At 34.4% G+C, this 11,964-nt stretch overlaps 1 pseudogene; it reads right to left on the minus strand.

Annotated features, from left to right (window-relative positions):
- Positions 1–5,346: 5,346 nt before the first annotated feature.
- Positions 5,347–5,448, minus strand: LOC115832691 (annotated as a pseudogene).
- Between the last annotated feature and the right edge of the window lie 6,516 nt (positions 5,449–11,964).

Consider the following 11,964-nt stretch of genomic DNA (forward strand, 5'->3'; position numbering starts at 1 on the left):
AGAAAATAATGTTTCTCAGGATTTGATTTAGGTGAGCTTTTCTTACCTTGCATTGAGAAAAGCAGGAAGAGAAATACTGAATATTAGCAAAATACAGACTTTATCAAGTGTGTTTCCAGCTGAAAATAATGATTTTCTCAAGACACAAGATAATTTCTTCAATTGACACTGAGTATGAGATGAGAAAAATGTGTGACTATTAATTTCTTTTCGTAGGCTGGTCATTGTGGCTACTATGAAATGCCTTTTGCTGCTGGCAGTTTACTCTTCAGAAAACGTTCCTTCTCTCAGCGTGCCTAAACCCAGCATAAATCTCCTTTTCTTTTGTGAAAGTGGATTCCTATAAAAGCTAGTTGCTTTGCGTACACAAAGTTGATTACTTCTTGTTGATTATTTAAGAAAATAAAAAAGTCATGTCCATGTGAGCAGGAAAAATGCAGACAGGTGTCACCAACGATGTTTACATTACCAAATGTTACTATATTTTTCTTTTTATTCTTATATACTAAAGATGAATAGGCATAAAAAAGGAAAATTATTAAAAACTCCTTTACTAATAATTGATCTTGGCTAGGCTCTATTATAAATATAGATGCCATATATAATGTTTTTATATGTCCATTGCTATGGTCTAGAATGTGTGTGTCCCCCAAGGCAGTAATAAGAGTCTTGGGGAAGTGATTAGATCATGAAGGTCCTGCCCTCATGAATGGGATTATAAAAGAGGCCCAAGGGAGCTTGTGTTCCTCCTCTGCCCTTGAAAATGTGGCAAGAATATGTCATGTATGAAGCAGAGAGTAAACCTTCACCAGACACCAAATCTGCTGGCACCTTTACCTTGAACTTCCCAGCCTCTAGAACTATGAGGAATATATTTCTATTCCTTATGAATTACCCGGTCTATAGTATTTTTAAGTAAACCATGGATGATAATACCACACACGATGATCCTGACTGCCTGGAAATAGATCAGGCATTACTTTTTTTTCTGTTTTTGTAACATCCATGGATTCTGTCCCTAGAAAGGATCAACACATGATAAATTAGCAGTTTTCTAGTATACAAGTTAAAATATAAACTTGTTAAAATAACTATAACTACAATAGTTTGTTAATGGATACACAATATAAAAGATGTAAATTGTAACATTAACAAATAACCAGTTTGATTATGATGTCATGGAAGTTTCTTCTACCTTATGAATATCAGGGTGTCTCGTATACAATGTATTCTAATGTGCTGAGCTATTTAGGCATAATTGAAAGTTTGAATAGAACATGTATTCATTTATTTCCCTTTAGTAAACATTTACTGAGTTCTTCAATTCTGTGCTTGGCATTAAGGATAGAGAAGGAATAGTCATAGTATCCTAGTTAAAGGGGCCTTAGAGCATAGGTATTCATACCACTTTATAACTTTCAGCCATTGACCTTAGTTTTCTCATTTGTGTACAAATTATGGTTCGATCACATCTCACAGACTCTTACATATTTGAGTTAGTATGCCTCTATGAGACAAATTTAACTAACCTTGGCAAAAAGAAAATTTTAAAAAATGAATATACATTGACTCACAGAAACCCAGGCAGGGCAGAGGTGCCAAGATTAGGGAGTTGTGGGAGCAGGAACTGGGCACCACCAGCACTCTTTCTCTGGCCTGTACTTCTCTGTGTAGATGAACTTCATCCTCATATCCCAGAATTTTGGAGAAAGCTACCCCCCTGGTATGGTTCACAGTAGTCCTTAGGGTTTATATTTTCCCAGATACTCAACTAGAGAAAGAGATAGCAAGGATTCTTTTGGCTATTGAGTTTCAAAGTATCATTTGGATAGGCTTCAACTTGCCTGACTCTCCTGACACGTGTTGTAGTCAGAAAGCTGTGCTACTTTCACAGCCTCCATTCAAAACCAAGGAATAATTAAATTAATAAATAAAGCCCAGGAAACAAATTGGAAAAAAGGACCTCCAGGGTAAGCATGTGGTGGGAAGAAAGCATACATGCATGCTGTGCACATCAATGAACTTCTATTCAAATATGCTAAGAGTGCATGCTTGTTTTATTATTGACTCATAGAGAAGTTTTAATCAACTAAAACTCTGTTCTTTTTTATTTGATTTTTTGTGGATTTTAAAGTATGTGGTGATTTAACCTAGAAGTCAGAATTTATATTTATTCTATATCATAATTTAGCCATCTTTATGGAAAATAATCATCAAAAGAAAGTAAAAATGACTAATATAAAATGTATTTTTGTTTCTAGTAAATGAATTCCAGAAGTTGCTGGTACAGGAATAGTGTGATCAATGCACATTCATCAGAACCATAGCCTCCTGGCCCCAAAATATTCTCCTAGATATCCTAATCTGCATACCTGGCAACAAGATGGAGGTACCAGAAGAAAGGTATGTTTTATTAAAATGGAAAATTCAAAGAAATTCCGTAGATCAAATCTACCAAATCTTTTAGCTACAAGGACACCTGATGAGTGTCATGTTTCAGTCCAAGATCAATATACCAGCTATTGATCAATGTTCTGCTGCCGATGAGGAAAAAGAGTAGATATTTTGGTATGAATGAGTAGTCTCTACAATGTGAAAATGTGTGTGTGTGTGTGTGTGTGTGTTCTAAATATTTTTGATGCAGATCTTCTTGAAAAGTTGTAATGAAAACATATAATTTAATTTTATGAGATACTTATTGAGAAACTAAGTGAATCAGCTCTCAGAAATAATTTTTGAGAAGTCAAAGCACTACATTCTTTGTTAGTTTTACTTAGAGAAGCTTATACAATATCTACATTTTAGTTATCATATAATGTATATTAAGCCTATACTTTTCTTATATTTTTATTGTAAACATGAGTTTCTAGATGGTTTCTTAAATGTGCAATGTCTTTCCTATAAAAATAAAAAATGTATTTAAATAATTTCAAAGATTATTGATTTATCAATTAAAATATATTTTAGAATATTAAATGTCTTAGGATATTTCTATGAAAAATTTTTCATATTCATTTAAAGTTGGAACAGTATTTGTGATAGAAGACTCTTTTCCCAACAATTTTGTTATAACCTGCTGACTATAAGTGCTGTTATATAATAGTACAAAGATTTTCTTAGCTATATATGATATTTTATCTCAGATGTATATATACACACGTACATATATATGTATATACACATGAACATATATATTTTTATTTCAAGCAAATTGGTTTTTGCATTGTTTTCCAAGCAAAATAAACACAATTCTAGTTATTTAATACACATTGCAGAATCTTCATTACCTACGAAAGTCATTGTTGGCTGGGAATTATTATGATTTTGGTTCTGTTGTCAAGTATTCTAGGAATCCTTTCTCATTTCATTTCTGTGCAAAATGGATTGGCATGAGAAAGGAAGAGAGTCAAGGTTGCCAAGATTCATTTGTCAACATGCATTGAGTCTAATCAGTCAAATAACTGACTTTTCACAACTGGACTATCATTCACCCTAGATTAATCCTGCTGATTCAATATTTGGTAACGATTTACTTTAGAAGATACCTTGCTGAAACGAACATGAGCTATATTTGTCATTCTTCTAATAAAACAATTTTTCAATAAAAATTTGGTTAATTTGACTTTTTAAAAAATGAATCAATAACTACTCCAAGAAATTGAATTTTAATTCTAAGCCATCATAAAATATTAGTCCGTGTTCCATTTCATAATCTTGCCCAGCTTTATGTTCATTGAATTACAGTGTTCTGTAGTTGAAGGGGGGGTCACTTCAGGTCTGCCAGTGTAGTAAACACCGTTGAAATGCCCACAATCCCCCTTTGGGAAGAAAAAACGTAATTCGACCATGGTCAGTAGTGTTATGAGATGATCGTTGCAGTTTTCAGCTTTTCTTTGAGAATTGCCCTTAGCTGAAGAGGAGAAACTAGTCCAAAGTCATGCCCCCATTTCCAGGGGCAGCATGTTTCTAACAACTAGTTGATGTGGGTATATAGAAGCCTAAATTTCTGGACACTTAAACCCAAATGGGCTCAACTTGGAAGGACGATATCTCATCTTCATAGCTGAAATATCTTCTGTGGCTTTCGGAGGACCAGCTACTCCCTCTACCCAGCTAAGCCTTCTTTCCTTCCACAGCAGGTACTAATCTTAAAACCACTCCCTAATTAATCTCTGAATGTTATTCTCAGTCTTAGTGTATGCTTCAAAGAAAACTCTACCTAAAATCACCACCATTTCTGATTTGCTATGATTATAAATTAAGTGACCTGGACCCAGAAACTGAAACTCTTTTGATGTAGTAGCAAATTATAACTATGTCTATTCTTAACTTTATGATTTCAAGTTAATTTTACTTTATCTTGAACATGAAAGTAAAAACTGGGTTAAACTGCTCTGCCTTATTCTAATGTGAATATTTCTCTTTTCTCCTTCATGCACTTTATAAGGAGATTATTTTTAAAGACATAACTGGTTAGTTTAATATTTGAAAATCAATTAATGCATTTTAGCACAGTAAAAGAGTAAAAACAGAAAGAGATCATTTCCATGCATGCACAAGACAGCATTTGTTAAAATCCAGTGTCCATTTCTGATAGACACACATACAGGCCAGCAAACAAAATAAACAAACAAACCTCTCATTAAACTAGAAATCAAAGTAAAGTTCCTAAATTTGATAATTACAGCTATAAAAAAATCTACATTAACATCATGCTTGATGATAAAAGACTGAATGGTTTCCTTTTAAAATTTGGGAAAAAATACAATATTTGTTCTCACTATATCTATCATTCTGTTAGCATTTCTAGGCATAAAAATAAGAAAAAGGTAAATAAAATAAATTCCTATTTGCAAAAGAAGAAACAGCATTGTCATTAATTTTCTATTTAGGAAATTTTGTGGAATCTAAGAAAAGCAACTTAAGCTAATAATTGTGTTTATCAGAATACAAGGCTGTAATACAAACAAATCAATCCGATGTGTATATACTTGCAACAGACCACTGGAAGTTTAAATTTAAAAATACCATGTAAAACTGAATCAGACTACGAATTTTTTTTTTTTAATGGAGTCTTGCTCTGTCACTCAGGCTAGAGTGCAGTGGGGTGATCTTGGCTCACTGCAACCTCTGCCTCCCAGGTTCAAGAGTTTCTCCTGCCTCAGCCTCCCGAGTAGCTGGGATTACAGGTATGCACCACTACACCAGACTAATTTTTTGTATTTTTAGTGGAGACGGGGTTTCATCATGTTGGCCAGGCTTGTCTCAAACTCCTGACCTTGGGTGATCTGCCTGCCTTGGCCTCCCAAAGTGCTGGGATTACAGGCGTGAGCCACCATGCCCAGCCTAAAACGATGGTTAGATGCCAAGAAGTAGGTGGCAATGCCTTAACCGTATGCGTGTTGTCAGGCCCAAGGGCCTCTTCCATCCTTGTCAAGGGGAGTGCTATGAAATTTTAAGACATAAATCTGACAATGAATGAACAAGAGCTCTACACTGAAAACTTTAAAATTTGCTGAGAGAATTTAAGAAGATATAAATAAGTGGAGAGAAATACCTGTACTGTGTTTGTGGGCCAGAAGATTCAATATTGTTAACTTGAAAATTTTCTTTAAATTGATCAATAGATTCAACAGAACTTTAATTGTAATTCTAGCACAATTTTTTTGTTTGGCAAAAATGACAAATTGACTCTAAAATTCATTTCAAAGTACTTTGAAAAAGAAAGACAACTTTGCTGAACTTACCCTCCTGAATTTAAGTCTTATCATAAACTTAACAGTACTCAAGAGGTTTGGTATTGGCATCAGTTTAGACAAATAGATCAATGAAACAGAATAGAGTTCAAAAATAGACCTACACATATATGGTTAATTGATCAACACAGGTGTAATAATTTGCTGTGGATATGAAATAATATAAACTTTAATCCAGGTCTCACATCATTTTTCAAAATGAACTCAAAATGATCATATCAATATGTAAAGTTTATAACTATAAAACTTTTAGAAGAAAAAAATATTTTGGGCCTTGGGTTCTTATATATGATTGTATGATGTATAACAAATAAATCATAAATTGAATTTCTCAAATTTGGAGATTTCTGGATTTTGAATTACACTGGTAATGGAATGAAATGACAATCTACATAGGGGGAAAACAGTTGTAAACCAAATATCTGGTAAAGAATATGTGATTCAGAATCCATAAAAAACAGCCAATATTCAAAAATAAGACAACAAAAAACTCAATAACAAATTGTCAGATGATTTGAACAGACAGATAACTAAGATATAGGAAAGGAAAATGAGCAGTGAGAAAATGTTCAACATCATTAGTTGGTAGAGAAATGCCAACCAAAACTGCACAGAGACACTACTATATGCCTATTAAAATGTCTAAATTTTCAAAGATTGAGCATGCCAAATGTTGGCAAGGAAATGGAGGAACTGAAATATTTATACTGTTAGAACATAAAATTGTAAAACCACTTTGCAAAAGAGTTTGGCAGTATGAAAGTCAAAGACACTATTTTTTGTTTGATCAAAGACGGCTTTCAAATCTCACACTTTCCTTCTCCCCTTTGCTCCACCTCTTGGGAAGTCAATAAGAAAGTCAGCTTGCTCCCTTCCTTGGATGCAGGAAGTTAAAATTCACTTGTCTTGTATCACTATGGACTGATACTGCCTTATTTTCCTTGGGGGAAATGTTTGCCCTTTTCTATATGAGTAATAAACTATATTTCACACCCATTGGTCCTATGTGTCCTTTGTCTCAACAACTGTATAAAGCCTCAAAGCTGGTGGTGGGGAGGGAGTGATGATGAGTGTGCAATAGGGAAAAGTGGTGTCCAATTAAAAATTTAAAAGCGACAATTTCTTAAATAGGTAAACAAATATTATCATCTCATTCATTCCAGTAAAATGACAGTGTGTATCTACACAAAGACTTGTACATGAATGTTCATAGAAGCTTAAATTTTAATAGCCTCAAACAGGAAATAACCATCAAAAGGTACATGGGTAAACACATTGTGGTAGAAGCATGTAATAATTATACTGAACAAAAGAAATCCTACAAAGGAATTGTATATACTGTATAATTCAATGTATTTGAAACTGAAAAAGATGCAATGACTCTGCAGTGGCAGAAAACAGATCAGTGGTTCCTGGGAATGAGGAAGTGGTTGTAGAAAGAGCTGGAAGGAAGGTGATATGGCTTGGCTGTGTCCCCACCCAAATCTCATCTTGAATTGTAACTCCCACAATTCCCACGTATTGTGGAAGGGACCCAGTGGGAAGTAATTGAATCCTGGGGGGAGGGGGAGGCAGGTCTTTCTCATGTTGTTCTCATGATAGTGAATAAGTCTCACTACTACTTTTGGGACTGAGGTGGGAGGATCGCTTGGGTTGAGGCTGCAGTGATTCATGTTCACGCCACTGCATTCTGCCCTGGATGACAAAGTGAGACCCTGTCTCAAAAAATGTTTTAAATATAAAAACTAAAAATTAAAGGCTTATAATAAGAATTTGGTTCATGTGATTATGGAGATTGACAGATTTCAAATGGGTGAGTCAGGGAGCTGGAGACGCAGGAGACCAATGGTATAGTTTCAGTCTGAAGGCCAGCATGTTCAAGGCCCAGGAAGAGCCAATGATTCCATTTGAGTTAGAAGGCAGGAAAAAGCCAAGTCCCCGTAGAAAGTCAGTCGCTCATGGAGAGTATTTTTTACTTGAGGAGGGAAAGCTTTTTCATTCCATTCAGGCCTTCAACTGATTAGAGGAGGCCCACCCAGATTAGAGAGGGCAATGTGCTTCCCTCAGTCTACCAATTTAAATATTATAATCTCATTTAGAAACACTCTCACAGAAATGCACAGAATGATATTTGACCGAGTTTTGGCACCTGATGGCCCAGTCAAATTGAAACATAAAATGAACCCTCACATTGGCATTTCTGGGGACTTCCATGAAATCTGCCTCTCTCATCCCAGCAGGAAGCTGGCTAAAGTTTCAGGATTATCCCTGAATGACCCTTTTGTGTATTGTTAACAAGTGCATGCACACTAAAGAATAATGTCATATTGTTATCATCATTTGTTTCACAACAATTTACCTTGGACAAGTGTTCTGGGATTTTTATTACATAGTATATATCCTTTGTGATCTATTCAACCTATGACACAGTGTTGCCTCATGTCCTTGGATGACAAAATTGAACCATCCTGTTTTTGACAGCCTCACTAAGCCTCACTGCTCTTACACTGAATTTTAGCTTTTCCATCGGGATAGAATAAAAAGCTACTATTGACATGATGTGATATTTTAGTGAGAAAGTAGCTTTTTAAACAATTTTACTTAAAGTGCTAGTATATAACAGGGCAAATATATTGTTAATCTAAATTTTCTGACACACCCTCTTCTCTCAGTTATAAATTCAGTACAGATGGTGATGATGAAAGCATATGTGTTTCAGATCCATAGTTTGTACAACATTATTACCCAGTTCTATAGAGTACTCCTTGAGGAAAAGCCAGTTCAATAGTATTGTATTACCTTTAATTTGCCTCCAATTCCCTTAAGGAATAATCATTGTATATTATGCAATTTTTAAAACAAGCTCTCTACTAGATACAGATGAAAACTTCATTGTTTTGAAAAACTGGATAAATAGAGCAGAGAGTACATTATAATTTCCCTTGCCTTTTGCCTTAACTCCACAACCATGTGATACAATTCAAATTAATAGCAAATAAATGTTTTGTTTGTGTGTGTAGGTGTTTGTGTGCTTGTCTAAGAAGCATTTAGATTTCTGACAAAAATAACAGGGATGATAGGTTTCCCTTATCTGATTGAGGAAAAGGACAGAATTTTGTGTTCCTTAAATGTTTATTTCAGGAAAAAATAAGTGTACAACTCTCTTTGTGAATCATTGTCAAAGATGTGGCAAAGACTATGTCTAAAAAGGATAAACACATCCAATTAAGAGTATCTTCCTCTCCAATTTGTTTGTCTGTTTACTAGGAAATAGAGCAAGATATCTATTTCATGTAATTATTCAAGGCTAAATAATTTTAAATGATGTTAATGCAATGGAAACTGACAGGTAGAATTAGCGAACTCCTGGATAATATGAGTGATCCTTCTGTAAAACCCAGCTGCACCTAGAAAAAAGCAAGATGTATCTCTCCTCTTGCCACCATTTCAGTGAATGATCTATAGCAGACTTTGGAAACATGGCAGCAATATTCAGCTTACTTTGAAAACAGATGGCATACTGAGAAGTAATCATAGACTCAACATTCACATTCTTTGCTGGCATTATAAAAGGCCAATTGCAGGAAAAGCCTAAGATCTCTTTCTCTTAAATACTCTAGCTAATGACAAATATTCAGGACGGTTCAAACTAAAACCCCTGCTCACACTATCCACAGGATAGGAAGTTTGCCTCATAGCTAAATCTTAGAGTACATCATAGAATCTCGTTGTCTGACTCTGGGCAGGACATGAAAATTCTGTTAAATCTTGATGGGCTATCAGGCAGTATCTTCCTCAGTTGAGCCGAGTAGAAAAATATGTCACTTGCTCTTATACACTTTTAATTCATTTTGTGCATAGGGTTTTGGATTATCTCATGGAGAATAGATTTAAAAAACTGAGATACATTGCTAGTAAAAACAAAACAAGAAAACAGAGGATGATAAAGGACTATTTTCTTGACAGTTTCACATCCTGTGAAAAGACAGTCTGTTTACTTTTGTTGTAAATGTGGAGTATATATTTATTTTGTTCAAATCCTCTTTAAAATACATATTTTTTTCTAAATAGAAGGTCAAAAGTGAATTCCTTTTTCTGTATTGGACAGTTGATAAGAATAAATGTGTCTATTAGGTAGTGAGGTCATTTGAAATCAACCTGACTGGTAAATCTCTTTGAAAAAAGGTTGACTGTAATGCAGGCATCATTACTGTACCTCGATCTGAACTGCTCTAAAACAAGTATATATTAAAGCAGATCTATGGGAGATGAGAATCTGATAACTTTGATAAGAGTGTCGATTTAATTTATTTCCAATTAGGTAGAATTTTGCCATGTCAGATTTACTTTACTCATAAATAAACTCTTATTATTTTAAATTGTATTAAAAGGCGAGCTGAGCAAGGATAGGCTAGACAGAGCCAATAAAAGTGAAGTTGTTTTTTTTCTCCAGAAATAATTACTATTTTCTACTTTCAACACAAGCCAAAATTTGCTTTTGTAATCTCGATCATAAATAATAGTTTGTCCTCCCCAATCTTTTTGAAAAGGGGTATTTGACATAACACTATAGAAAACTTCAACTATTTTATTAGAATAATAAATATAATCTTTATAATACTTTCTTATGGTTAAAAGTTTGTCATTTCAATCTGCCATTCTAATTATCTGAGGCCATCAGTGATCTGCTAGAAGAATGTGGCTCATAGAGAATAATAGAGAAGAAAGAACACCCCTAACAGTAGCCTAAGTCCCCCAGTTCCATGTGATAGGGATTTTCGGTACTTGAATATTCAACTCCCATAAGAAAAAAAAAAAGTTAGAATCATGATTATGTTTGATTACTGGTCCAGTCCTGTCTCTTACAAAGTGAAATTCAATGAATACGAATGGAGTACATTTTTTCTGAATAAGCAGGTTTCCTTGTTGTTAACTCTGATTCATCTTCTTGGAAATGGACCCATGTGAGAATTCAAAGCCAGTGTAAAATGCTTGGCTGCTTAGCAAGAAAAAGGCAAAATTTAGAAAATGTCCAAACCAGAGATTACTTAGCAATTAGTGGAATTCAGGATGATGTTACATTAAATACAGTAAACTAAATTCTAAAGAAATCATGTAAATATTTTTTTCAAGGATGTGAGCTGGCTTTCACCTGAGACTGCAGAGGGGATTAAAAAATGGAATCTTGTAGTAGATTAGAGTGAATCTAAAATATAAAATTCATTTTTTCTATTAGTAGAAATGATTATACCTTTCTAAATATCACCATGTATTTATATCTTTCTAAATAAGGGAAAATAGATGAGTTGTGAGCAAGAATAAATATAATTAACATCAAAACCCATGAGCCATTGTCATGTAAGTTCTTGAAATACATGTACATGTATTCCTCCTGTTGAGGAGGAATATTAACTGCTACACAAGTTATTTTTTCAGATTTCATGATCAGTCATTTACAATGGATTATTTCAACCAGAGAAACTTGGACCACCCTGGAGGTCAAAGGAAATTGCCGTTGCTTCTATCTCCCCAGAGCAATTTTAGCAGCAAAGTTGCTACCCAGGGAATGACATTTTTATGTTCCATTAGTGATAAGTGCTATTTTTATACTGCCCATGACCATTTCTCACTCTGCTGATACATGTGTATTTATCTACCCCACATTCCAATTATTTCCAATTGCAAGAACTATGCTACACATCTCAGAAGTTCAAAGGTGGTTATAGAGTGAAAAGAGGACAATGTGAGGGCTAGGAATTCACAGAAGTGAACAAATATGTGATCATTGGCATTGACTATTATCCAGTACCTTTTGTGCCCAGAGTTTAGTAGTGAAGAGTCATTTTCAAGACATGCTAGGCTCCCACTGTAGCTTGAAAATCAGTTGCAAATATAGAATTATCTAATGATGTAAACGATACATTTTTCGCTTCTAATGTATCTTAAAAATATAGATTTATCTGGACAGAATAATACAAATAATGCTTTAAGTAGGATTTAAGTGAAATTAAACTGGCTGTAATCATGAAGCATTTACAGTAGTCCAGGCTTTGTGCTAGGAGTTCTCCATGGAGAGATTTCTGATGTAGTTTTCCAATTCATCTGGAGCATCTTCTCCATACTACAGATGAGACAAGAATGGCAAAGAGATCTTCATGAACATACCATCTGAAGGGTGTTTAGTGTACATTACGAAAAAGAGAAGACT

Source organism: Nomascus leucogenys, chromosome 22a (genome assembly GCF_006542625.1).
Source record: "Nomascus leucogenys isolate Asia chromosome 22a, Asia_NLE_v1, whole genome shotgun sequence".
Lineage (NCBI taxonomy): Eukaryota > Metazoa > Chordata > Mammalia > Primates > Hylobatidae > Nomascus > Nomascus leucogenys.